The 13,489-nt window shown below is 35.3% G+C and overlaps 4 non-coding genes across 4 annotated transcripts; 2 read left to right on the top strand and 2 right to left on the bottom strand.

Moving 5' to 3' along the window:
* Positions 1-2,442: 2,442 nt before the first annotated feature.
* Trnap-ugg (transfer RNA proline (anticodon UGG)) lies at positions 2,443-2,514 on the bottom strand. The gene has a single exon. It is a non-coding gene; the product is annotated as a tRNA-Pro (tRNA).
* Positions 2,515-3,946: 1,432 nt separating this feature from the next.
* Positions 3,947-4,017, top strand: Trnag-gcc (transfer RNA glycine (anticodon GCC)). The gene has a single exon. It is a non-coding gene; the product is annotated as a tRNA-Gly (tRNA).
* A 6,520-nt stretch (positions 4,018-10,537) lies between these two features.
* Trnap-ugg (transfer RNA proline (anticodon UGG)) lies at positions 10,538-10,609 on the bottom strand. Its single transcript has one exon. It is a non-coding gene; the product is annotated as a tRNA-Pro (tRNA).
* A 1,433-nt stretch (positions 10,610-12,042) lies between these two features.
* On the top strand, positions 12,043-12,113 carry Trnag-gcc (transfer RNA glycine (anticodon GCC)). The gene has a single exon. It is a non-coding gene; the product is annotated as a tRNA-Gly (tRNA).
* The last annotated feature ends 1,376 nt before the right edge of the window (positions 12,114-13,489 follow it).

Genomic DNA, 13,489 nt, shown 5'->3' with positions numbered 1-13,489 from the left:
ACTGATTATATGGACAGACATACATTCGCAGAGTAAATGTGAATTTTTTTGAACATCAAAGTTTTCCTAATTTGACTTACTTGTTCATCTTTGAACTGCAACGATAAAACACTTAATTGACCATATGCCTTTTGTATGGTTTCGCTTTCTAATGAACCGAACACTTGATTGAAAATTCAGGCGTGAATATGCTTTGGCGCATCATCTTAAATTAGTATCATATACTTTCTTTAAAACATAATCTGGACACTAGAATAGTTTTAAAGGAGATTCATCAATTGTTACGTAAAATACTTTTCCAATAAGTCGTACGTTCAGGAGCATTGTCAAATTCCCAATACATATCTCCCACACGATTTGTAACAATCAACAACATTTAATGACGTTTGCTTGTTGCTTTTCGTGAAATAGGTTAGAAAATCAAGAAAGTGGGTCAACTGAGACTTGATGTTTTAAGAAGAATAAAGATTCTCAACAAGAAAAATCACAACCTACCAATTACGTTCTTTGCTGATCCCCGGTCGAGTCATACCAAAGACTTACAAAATGCTACTAACAGCTGCCTCGCTTCACGCTCAGCATTAAGAGGTTAGTGTTAGGACTGGTCCGCCTGGTGTCAGGATAATATGACTGGGTTGGACATCATGCTACATGTCTGCGGCATGATGCCCCAGTACTAGACATAACTATAATCTGTCGCACTGCGGACATCGTAGCGATATGACTGATAGATTATTAAAGCTACGTTAAAAATCCAAATCACACACACACACACACACACACGCAGACGCACACATGTTCTTTGCTGGTTTTAATCGACGTTCTTATTTTTTCTTCTTTCCATTCCTTACAACCTTACACAACAAAAGATAACAATTACGTTATTTGTTAGTTTCAATCGATGTTCAGCATATGAATCAAAGTTTGCAAGAGAATATTTGTGTGAATATTTGTGTGATTTGCAACAACAATTTCCTGATGCGTTTCAAAGTTACACTTTGAATAGAGCTTACAAAGGAAATGAAAATATAAGGAGCATTTTGGGCGAGATCCAGTCTTCCGAGTATCGACAAGCCTGGTTTTTAAAAGTGTAAATCGAATGGTAGTAAGTGGTGAATGTTTCTAATTAATTCAGACCTAGCAATTAACGTTAAAACAAAATCAAAATTGTAAAGTTAAAAATATAGTTCATATGATGCGTAAACCATGTTTTATGTGATGTATTGTTTAAACTGTATAAAGAGAATGCAGAGGAAACCAAAAGGCATTTAATTTATTTACTTTTAATGAACATTCTGCGGGACCATTATGGTACATAGATTCATTCGCATCTATCTGTCTGTCTCTATGTATAACTGTATGTCTGCTTCAATCTCAATCCATTGTAAACCTGTCTGCCTGTTTGTCTGCCTATATGTCTATTGTATTGCCTGTTCAAGTATTTTGATTCTCTTGATGGGTATCTTCCTTCGTTGGAATGATGAAATATATATCTATATATCAATCTATCGATTGACCGATAGCTTTATTCCGTCTATATATCTTGATGGGCATGCTCCTTTTTGAGAATGAGTACATTTCATACACAACTAGTAAAGTTTCAAAATCTTAGTCTTTCGTCATCATTAAACTATTCAATTTGCTTCAGAACAAGAAGACAGAATAACTTCAAATTACTTTTGTTTTTACATTCATCGCCAGGCTTTCTTCTCCAGTTACTTGTCGACATTATGTCCAAATAATGAAGATAATGACCCAAATATAAGTCCTTCCTCCAAGGACAAAAAAAGCTGTCGCAAATGACCAAAGGAAAAACTGATTTTAATGAATTTTAATCATTATTGCATAGGATAAGAAGGAACTTAGTGTCACTATAAAGTGTTTTTTATTTCTCTTAGTTTTCTCTGACGATGGTGTTTTCTGACATATGTAATTGTGGTTAAGATTAGTCTTTCTTGTATACATAAACTGGTTCTCTAAATTCAAGAATGAAACTATGCAATCAAAACTGGCAGAAGTTAAATAATTATTAGCATACATTTTGATAAGGATGTCTAAAACACACTTTTTCTGTATGGGTGTGGAGGTTAACTTTGTTCAGAGGAAGATAAGAGTGCAATGAAAAACTATGCTAATCCACTGGTCCATACAGTAGTTATATTTGTTCAAGAATTTCAGTACATCCTCTGAAGCTGAAGTTGTAAATGGGGTTCTGGGAAGTTAACTTCCAATTAATTGTACTTGACTAACTATATGAAAACCTATTTCAAGTTTTGGAGAAATGACAATTCACCAGCGTTTCCGAAATGAATCCGTCAAAAGTATTGCATTTACACGAATAATTGAAAATGAAATATTTCACTCATGGCTGTCCCGAGAGATTGCTTCAACCATTTACCAGGATACTACAAAATGAGTATTAACTTTCATTTCCAAAATGGTGGGCTCGTCCGGGATTTGAACCCGGGACCTCTCGCACCCAAAGCGAGAATCATACCCCTAGACCAACGAGCCTCACATTGGAAATAATCGTGCCATTATCCGCCTTTATATTTGTCCTGCATACGAGCCGCTACCTTATCGACAGCTTGATATCAGTGCGCTGCTGTTACTCAGATCCTTGCACATGAAAAGATTATATCATAGATGAAACGTACATATTTCATTTCCCTGTGTACATTTCATGCACAAATAGTATTGTTTCGAAATATCAGTCTTTTGATATCATTTACTATTCAGTTTGCTTCAAAGCTAATCTCCCAAATCTATGAGACATACACATATAAGTCCTTCTTCCAAGGAGAAAAAACTGTCGCAAATGACCCATGATCAAACTAAATTTAATGAATTTTAATAATCTTTGCATCATTTAAGACCAGATGATAGGAAGGAACTTAATGTTCCTATAAAGTGTTTTCTTTTTCTCTCTTAGTTTTCTCTGAAGAGGGTGTTTTGTAATATATGTAATTTATGGATGACATTATTCATTGTTGTATACACAGACTGGTTCTCTAAATTCAAGAGCGAAACTATGCAATCAAGCTGATTGTTGTTGTGGGTAACACATGAAAAGTAATTAGTTGACTTTGTTTAGACTAACATGCTTTAAGATAAAGTCGATTTCCGATGACGAAGACATATTTAGAATTAAAATGATATTTATTTGCATGCTTCTAAATGAAATCCAACTCATCTGAATTTTACTGTTGATAATAATCAAGAGTTTCAGATCTACATAATATTAATTGCTGCCGATAGACCCTTGGACAATCCGTTGATCAAACAGCATTCTCCATTCGCCGGCGTCCCCGTTTGACACTTGCATTATGCATAAAGATGAATGCATGCTGATGTATGTCGATGGAAGCCAAATTTGCCATTCTAGTCGACGGTCATACCATTAATTTGACAGTTGATTTTCACAACAACAAAAAAGATAATTCCAGTAGGTGGATTAGGCAAGGTTCGTTTTAGGTTCTCTCTAAGCAGCACATTCATCTTTCGTTAAAGATATGATAGGAAATCTGTACAAATATTATGAATTCGTCCATCAATATTTTACTTAAAAACCAATTCCGGATAGACTTTGTTCTATTTACAACCTCCTTGAAAACGAATACCGTTTTCTACTAAAATGCATCTTGTGGATAGATGTGAGATGAAATTCAAGCAGACAAGACCTTTGAAGAGACTAGCAAGTGAGAAATCATGTGGCTGTCTCCAATTTAGAAAGTGCTTCAATCCAAGTAATCTACGCCGTTTCAGAATCAAATAAAGAGATGTGTTGTGTCGGTTTATTCTAACAGCATGCATTGTAACCCCATTGGCAGTCAATCAATAAATCAACGCCTACTGAATTAGATGACACAGACATGTAAATGACATTAGGCAGTTAAGGTAAAGACACGGTGGGGAGATAGGCCCTTACGAAGCAAGGGAATAATGTGCATCGGTGGTTCAGTGGTAGAATGCTCGCCTGCCACGCGGGCGGCCCGGGTTCGATTCCCGGCCGATGCAAATTTTTTTTATATAGTTTTAGAATGTTTGCATAATCCAATATTTGTAATAACTCTTTTTGCCCTAGTCTAATTTTCGCTCACTTTTGTGTTTTATGCCAACTCCACAACTGAAATCGGAACAGTCCTTGAATCAGAAGCTTGGATGTCTCACACTGAGTGTCCCTCGCTTCCCGGAAAAAAACATGGATGTTGGTGCAAAACAGCTTTCCATTACAGTGGGACAGATCCTTATCTTGTCTATAAGGAGTTTCTAATTGGAACTGTAGGAAGAGCGTAATAACCTTCATTTTTCAGTCAGAGGTTAATCTTTAAATCCGGATGACGATGCCTATCGCCCTTAATTATTTTAACACAAGAACATTTCAGTGTACTGAACGTGTTATTATCATTTACTTTATGACACTAGAATACTCTTTTAGAGATGTCTTCAATTTATTTCAACATTTATGTCTGTCTGTAAACCTCGTTTCACGTTTGACCTTCTCCAGCCAACTTTGACTCGAATTTCATTGAACTGATTTCAAATCCAGACTGAAAGGAATGATACTAAGTTCCTATTCACAATGTTTTTGTGTTATTTACAGATTACTGTATCAAACGATCATTGACCTCTCTCTCTCCCTCTCTCTCTCTCCCTCTCTCTCCCTCGCACTCTCTCTCTCTCTCTCTCGTTCGTTATCACACAAGAGTTCAAAGTTTATGCCTGCACAATGTCATATGTAGGAAAGTCATCATTGGAGATGTAAATGTTTAGATGATCAACCTGTCATGGGTTTCATTACATTTCAGAGGACAACAAATAGAACTATAATCAGCCTGCAATTTCAAAACTCTACAACGTCATTAAGAATAAATGTACGACATACTGTTATATCTACAATTACACCGTTTGAAAGATAAACTATATCCTCATGCGCAAACATGCACGCACGCAAACATACATATATGTGTAAACAACATACAATCATTTTTTTTAAAAGGCAAACTGTTATCTATACTGTATTTCTACTGTGTGATTGAAGTTTCTCCTTAATTGCGGGTAGGAGATTGGGCCTATCTGAATAATGTCTTTTTTTTATCAATAACATATTGAAGGCTTATTGTGTATATGGTTGTAGATTATAAAGTAAGATTATTAATTTTGTATGAAAACATCTTTATTTGGATTTGAGCTCAGATCATTAGTTTTTCCTCAGGAAATCCTGGTGTACCAGATATTTGGCATGTTGTTTACTAAACCTTTAGTATTATACATGATCTTGCTGCCAGCGTTGAATATTATAGTAAACGAAACAAATATATTTGCAGTAGATGCATTAGGCAAAGTTGATTGCAGGTTTTATCTAAGCAATACACGAAACTTTAGGATAGGAAAACTGTACCAATAGTGCGAATTGCGTCCATTAATGTCTTGCTTACAAACTAATTCAGGAGGGATTTTATTTGATTCACAACCTCCTTAGAAATGAACACCATTTCTCTACTTGCATGTGTCTTGTAGAAAGATCTAAGAGCCATATATATACAGACGCTGGCGGCCTTCATTTGATTGCAAGTCGATGAAAGGGTACTTTTACGTTCAGAATGTGTGCATGGTCCTAAATTGTACTAGCGTTTTTCGCTGTAACCTAATTGTCGCTCACTTATGTTTTGTATGCCAACGCCACAACTTAAAGTCTTCCATCAGGAGATGGGGTTTCTCACACAGAATGTCCCTCGTTTGATAGATGCCCCGTGAATCCAAAATCAAAAGCAATTATTTTGTCATTGAGGATGTATTAAACTGCATGCCATAGCATTCATAGAACTGTATGCCTGAGAATGTGCAGAAATGCATTTCTGTCTATCGAAACAAAAGCACACCTGATGTTTCTATCCAGAACTCAAACCTGAGTAAATCATAAAATAGGGAGTTGCAAAATTAATGCTAAAACAGTTCTCTGGCAATCAAGAAGTCTAGTAAAAGTAATGCCACCAATGTCTTTCATCAGTACATTTTGGAATTAGAGCTACAACGAAATGATTTTGCAATATTATCAGCCTATTACAAACCCAGTTTGAAGTGAGACAGAAATGTGACTCGGATTGAATCTCGAAAAGGTAAATAAAAGTCAGACGGAAACTTGCCGAAAACATGGAAGTCCGACGATATTTTTGAATAGTAAATGGAAATCAGACGAAGTCTTGGTAAAGTATGTTTAGGTAGATTTCTGAACACAAGGGAATTCGACTGCTGTATTCCGAATTCAATACCAAGGTATTGTTATATTTATCCGAAAAGTCACAAACGGGTCTAGAACTGGACTATGCCAAGCGAAGTTCGGACAAGTGGCACATTGTTTCAGATTGTTCAAGACAGACTGAGCGTGTTGCCGAGCGGATTTATTTTAATCGAAACACTTTGGCGCAGAAACACTATCCATATTTTAAAGATACAAATGATTTCCTGGAAAAAACTGACCAAACTTACAGCCTCTTAAAACTGTATACTTGGAGAAAGAAAAGTGTGCAACGGCCATAAATTACCATTTTTGTACGTTAGGTGTATTGAGGATAGTTTCCTCGTTTGGACCCATGTGGAGGAAAAATAGTTTCCTGACTGGATAAAACAACCAACATTCATCAATTAAAATTAAAACGAAAAAGAAATGGAATAAGGAGTAGATTTCCTAAATTTGACATTATACAACAGAATAAACTTGCAAACGGGAATAATCGGGACATTAGGATATATTTAAAGGAGATTCATCAATTGTTACGTTAAATACCTTTCCTGTAAGGCATGGGTTCAGGAGCATTGTTAATTCCAAACACATATTTCCCACACGATTTTGCAACATCAACAAGATTTAATGACGCTTGTTCGATGTATTTCGAGAAATAAGTTGAAAAATCAAGCAAGTGGTTAAACAGAGACCTGAAGTTTTAAGAAGAATAAATATTCTCAACAAAACAAAACTAACAATTTCGTTTTTTGTTAGTTATATTCGACGTTCTTAGTTTTTCTCCTTTATATTCCATACAACTTTACAAAACAAAAAATAACAATTACGATCTATGTTGGTTTCAGTCCACGTTCTTTTTTTCTTTTACATTCCTTAAAAGCTTGCAAAACAAATGTAACAAGTACGTTCTTTGTTGGTTAAAGTCGATCTTCTTTTTTTCTTTCTTACATTCTTTACAAGCTTACAAATTAAAACTAACAATTATGTTCTTTTTTGGTTTCAATCGACGTTCCGCATCTGCAAGATGACTTATTGTTGTTACAGCTCTGTGAAGATAACAATTCCAAAATGTTGCACCGTATAATTGTAAATATAACTTTATCAAGCATATTTATTCTTAATAGGGTTGTCAACTTTTGAAAGCTGAGGCTGATTAAAGTCCTGAAGATTGATCTCTGAAAGGTAAAGAAATGCAAGACAGGTTGATCATCTAGCCATCTACAACTACAAATATAACTTCCCAACATATGTCACATACACAACGAGAAAACACCGATATTATTTTCACCGAAAGCATAACTTAGGAAGAAAATTATAATATATTCAATTGAATTCGAATCGCAATTATGCGACTATTTATTTCAATTGAAACCTTTAAAGGGAGGAAATCACTGGCCGCACATGGTGTCTGAAGCCATACACTGCATTATACTCCTCATCAAGAGCAGAAGACTTCTTCCAGGACATGGTGATTATCACAATTTTTGCACGATCAGTTGCGTTCAAAACATTTAAAAGAACGGAAACATGGTACTTATTGGAAATGTAACACGTGCAGTTACATACAAAGCCAGTGAATGAACAGGAGCCGTGGTGATGCATAGTTATAGCAGAAACAGTTGCATTTGAAAATCCGAGAAACAGAATAAACTCTCTAGCCGAAGATGTTACCTACTTATGATATTGATCAAGTGGTAGTCAGTATTTATCACCTTCAGACACACACAATAAGAGAACGGGAGTAAAATGAAATTTGTTGATTTTGAAATAAGGACAGACCAAGTTTCATGAAAATGTCTTACAATTTTAGAGCGAACTAACTGAAGACATTTTATTCTTAATTCTTACTGATTATATGGACAGACATACATTCGCAGAGTAAATGTGAATTTTTTTGAACATCAAAGTTTTCCTAATTTGACTTACTTGTTCATCTTTGAACTGCAACGATAAAACACTTAATTGACCATATGCCTTTTGTATGGTTTCGCTTTCTAATGAACCGAACACTTGATTGAAAATTCAGGCGTGAATATGCTTTGGCGCATCATCTTAAATTAGTATCATATACTTTCTTTAAAACATAATCTGGACACTAGAATAGTTTTAAAGGAGATTCATCAATTGTTACGTAAAATACTTTTCCAATAAGTCGTACGTTCAGGAGCATTGTCAAATTCCCAATACATATCTCCCACACGATTTGTAACAATCAACAACATTTAATGACGTTTGCTTGTTGCTTTTCGTGAAATAGGTTAGAAAATCAAGAAAGTGGGTCAACTGAGACTTGATGTTTTAAGAAGAATAAAGATTCTCAACAAGAAAAATCACAACCTACCAATTACGTTCTTTGCTGATCCCCGGTCGAGTCATACCAAAGACTTACAAAATGCTACTAACAGCTGCCTCGCTTCACGCTCAGCATTAAGAGGTTAGTGTTAGGACTGGTCCGCCTGGTGTCAGGATAATATGACTGGGTTGGACATCATGCTACATGTCTGCGGCATGATGCCCCAGTACTAGACATAACTATAATCTGTCGCACTGCGGACATCGTAGCGATATGACTGATAGATTATTAAAGCTACGTTAAAAATCCAAATCACACACACACACACACACACACACGCAGACGCACACATGTTCTTTGCTGGTTTTAATCGACGTTCTTATTTTTTCTTCTTTCCATTCCTTACAACCTTACACAACAAAAGATAACAATTACGTTATTTGTTAGTTTCAATCGATGTTCAGCATATGAATCAAAGTTTGCAAGAGAATATTTGTGTGAATATTTGTGTGATTTGCAACAACAATTTCCTGATGCGTTTCAAAGTTACACTTTGAATAGAGCTTACAAAGGAAATGAAAATATAAGGAACATTTTGGGCGAGATCCAGTCTTCCGAGTATCGACAAGCCTGGTTTTTAAAAGTGTAAATCGAATGGTAGTAAGTGGTGAATGTTTCTAATTAATTCAGACCTAGCAATTAACGTTAAAACAAAATCAAAATTGTAAAGTTAAAAATATAGTTCATATGATGCGTAAACCATGTTTTATGTGATGTATTGTTTAAACTGTATAAAGAGAATGCAGAGGAAACCAAAAGGCATTTAATTTATTTACTTTTAATGAACATTCTGCGGGACCATTATGGTACATAGATTCATTCGCATCTATCTGTCTGTCTCTATGTATAACTGTATGTCTGCTTCAATCTCAATCCATTGTAAACCTGTCTGCCTGTTTGTCTGCCTATATGTCTATTGTATTGCCTGTTCAAGTATTTTGATTCTCTTGATGGGTATCTTCCTTCGTTGGAATGATGAAATATATATCTATATATCAATCTATCGATTGACCGATAGCTTTATTCCGTCTATATATCTTGATGGGTATGCTCCTTTTTGAGAATGAGTACATTTCATACACAACTAGTAAAGTTTCAAAATCTTAGTCTTTCGTCATCATTAAACTATTCAATTTGCTTCAGAACAAGAAGACAGAATAACTTCAAATTACTTTTGTTTTTACATTCATCGCCAGGCTTTCTTCTCCAGTTACTTGTCGACATTATGTCCAAATAATGAAGATAATGACCCAAATATAAGTCCTTCCTCCAAGGACAAAAAAAAAAACTGTCGCAAATGACCAAAGGAAAAACTGATTTTAATGAATTTTAATCATTATTGCATAGGATAAGAAGGAACTTAGTGTCACTATAAAGTGTTTTTTATTTCTCTTAGTTTTCTCTGACGATGGTGTTTTCTGACATATGTAATTGTGGTTAAGATTAGTCTTTCTTGTATACATAAACTGGTTCTCTAAATTCAAGAATGAAACTATGCAATCAAAACTGGCAGAAGTTAAATAATTATTAGCATACATTTTGATAAGGATGTCTAAAACAAACTTTTTCTGTATGGGTGTGGAGGTTAACTTTGTTCAGAGGAAGATAAGAGTGCAATGAAAAACTATGCTAATCCACTGGTCCATACAGTAGTTATATTTGTTCAAGAATTTCAGTACATCCTCTGAAGCTGAAGTCGTAAATGGGGTTCTGGGAAGTTAACTTCCAATTAATTGTACTTGACTAACTATATGAAAACCTATTTCAAGTTTTGGAGAAATGACAATTCACCAGCGTTTCCGAAATGAATCCGTCAAAAGTATTGCATTTACACGAATAATTGAAAATGAAATATTTCACTCATGGCTGTCCCGAGAGATTGCTTCAACCATTTACCAGGATACTACAAAATGAGTATTAACTTTCATTTCCAAAATGGTGGGCTCGTCCGGGATTTGAACCCGGGACCTCTCGCACCCAAAGCGAGAATCATACCCCTAGACCAACGAGCCTCACATGGGAAATAATCGTGCCATTATCCGCCTTTATATTTGTCCTGCATACGAGCCGCTACCTTATCGACAGCTTGATATCAGTGCGCTGCTGTTACTCAGATCCTTGCACATGAAAAGATTATATCATAGATGAAACGTACATATTTCATTTCCTTGTGTACATTTCATGCACAAATAGTATTGTTTCGAAATATCAGTCTTTTGATATCATTTACTATTCAGTTTGCTTCAAAGCTAATCTCCCAAATCTATGAGACATACACATATAAGTCCTTCTTCCAAGGAGAAAAAACTGTCGCAAATGACCCATGATCAAACTAAATTTAATGAATTTTAATAATCTTTGCATCATTTAAGACCAGATGATAGGAAGGAACTTAATGTTCTTATAAAGTGTTTTCTTTTTCTCTCTTAGTTTTCTCTGAAGAGGGTGTTTTGTAATATATGTAATTTATGGATGACATTATTCATTGTTGTATACACAGACTGGTTCTCTAAATTCAAGACCGAAACTATGCAATCAAGCTGATTGTTGTTGTGGGTAACAAATGAAAAGTAATTAGTTGACTTTGTTTAGACTAACATGCTTTAAGATAAAGTCGATTTCCGATGACGAAGACATATTTAGAATTAAAATGATATTTTATTTGCATGCTTCTAAATGAAATCCAACTCATCTGAATTTTACTGTTGATAATAATCAAGAGTTTCAGATCTACATAATATTAATTGCTGCCGATAGACCCTTGGACAATTCGTTGATCAAACAGCATTCTCCATTCGCCGGCGTCCCCGTTTGACATTTGCATTATGCATAAAGATGAATGCATGCTGATGTATGTCGATGGAAGCCAAATTTGCCATTCTAGTCGACGGTCATACCATTAATTTGACAGTTGATTTTCACAACAACAAAAAAGATAATTCCAGTAGGTGGATTAGGCAAGGTTCGTTTTAGGTTCTCTCTAAGCAGCACATTCATCTTTCGTTAAAGATATGATAGGAAATCTGTACAAATATTATGAATTCGTCCATCAATATTTTACTTAAAAACCAATTCCGGATAGACTTTGTTCTATTTACAACCTCCTTGAAAACGAATACCGTTTTCTACTAAAATGCATCTTGTGGATAGATGTGAGATGAAATTCAAGCAGACAAGACCTTTGAAGAGACTAGCAAGTGAGAAATCATGTGGCTGTCTCCAATTTAGAAAGTGCTTCAATCCAAGTAATCTACGCCGTTTCAGAATCAAATAAAGAGATGTGTTGTGTCGGTTTATTCTAACAGCATGCATTGTAACCCCATAGGCAGTCAATCAATAAATCAACGCCTACTGAATTAGATGACACAGACATGTAAATGACATTAGGCAGTTAAGGTAAAGACACGGTGGGGAGATAGGCCCTTACGAAGCAAGGGAATAATGTGCATCGGTGGTTCAGTGGTAGAATGCTCGCCTGCCACGCGGGCGGCCCGGGTTCGATTCCCGGCCGATGCAAATTTTTTTTATATAGTTTTAGAATGTTTGCATAATCCAATATTTGTAATAACTCTTTTTGCCCTAGTCTAATTTTCGCTCACTTTTGTGTTTTATGCCAACTCCACAACTGAAATCGGAACAGTCCTTGAATCAGAAGCTTGGATGTCTCACACTGAGTGTCCCTCGCTTCCCGGAAAAAAACATGGATGTTGGTGCAAAACAGCTTTCCATTACAGTGGGACAGATCCTTATCTTGTCTATAAGGAGTTTCTAATTGGAACTGTAGGAAGAGCGTAATAACCTTCATTTTTCAGTCAGAGGTTAATCTTTAAATCCGGATGACGATGCCTATCGCCCTTAATTATTTTAACACAAGAACATTTCAGTGTACTGAACGTGTTATTATCATTTACTTTATGACACTAGAATACTCTTTTAGAGATGTCTTCAATTTATTTCAACATTTATGTCTGTCTGTAAACCTCGTTTCACGTTTGACCTTCTCCAGCCAACTTTGACTCGAATTTCATTGAACTGATTTCAAATCCAGACTGAAAGGAATGATACTAAGTTCCCATTCACAATGTTTTTGTGTTATTTACAGATTACTGTATCAAACGATCATTGACCTCTCTCTCTCCCTCTCTCTCTCTCCCTCTCTCTCCCTCGCACTCTCTCTCTCTCTCTCTCTCTCTCTCTCTCTCTCGTTCGTTATCACACAAGAGTTCAAAGTTTATGCCTGCACAATGTCATATGTAGGAAAGTCATCATTGGAGATGTAAATGTTTAGATGATCAACCTGTCATGGGTTTCATTACATTTCAGAGGACAACAAATAGAACTATAATCAGCCTGCAATTTCAAAACTCTACAACGTCATTAAGAATAAATGTACGACATACTGTTATATCTACAATTACACCGTTTGAAAGATAAACTATATCCTCATGCGCAAACATGCACGCACGCAAACATACATATATGTGTAAACAACATACAATCATTTTTTTTAAAAAGGCAAACTGTTATCTATACTGTATTTCTACTGTGTGATTGAAGTTTCTCCTTAATTGCGGGTAGGAGATTGGCCTATCTGAATAATGTCTTTTTTATCAATAACATATTGAAGGCTTATTGTGTATATGGTTGTAGATTATAAAGTAAGATTATTAATTTTGTATGAAAACATCTTTATTTGGATTTGAGCTCAGATCATTAGTTTTTCCTCAGGAAATCCTGGTGTACCAGATATTTGGCATGTTCTTTACTAAACCTTTAGTATTATACATGATCTTGCTGCCAGCGTTGAATATTATAGTAAACGAAACAAATATATTTGCAGTAGATGCATTAGGCAAAGTTGATTGCAGGTTTTATCTAAGCAATACACCAAA

This window comes from Sinohyriopsis cumingii, chromosome 13 (assembly GCF_028554795.1).
Source record: "Sinohyriopsis cumingii isolate HCF-2022 chromosome 13, ASM2855479v2, whole genome shotgun sequence".
Lineage (NCBI taxonomy): Eukaryota > Metazoa > Mollusca > Bivalvia > Unionida > Unionidae > Sinohyriopsis > Sinohyriopsis cumingii.
The sequence above is the reverse complement of the archived record's forward strand: the minus strand, read 5'-3'. Positions and strand labels throughout refer to the sequence as shown.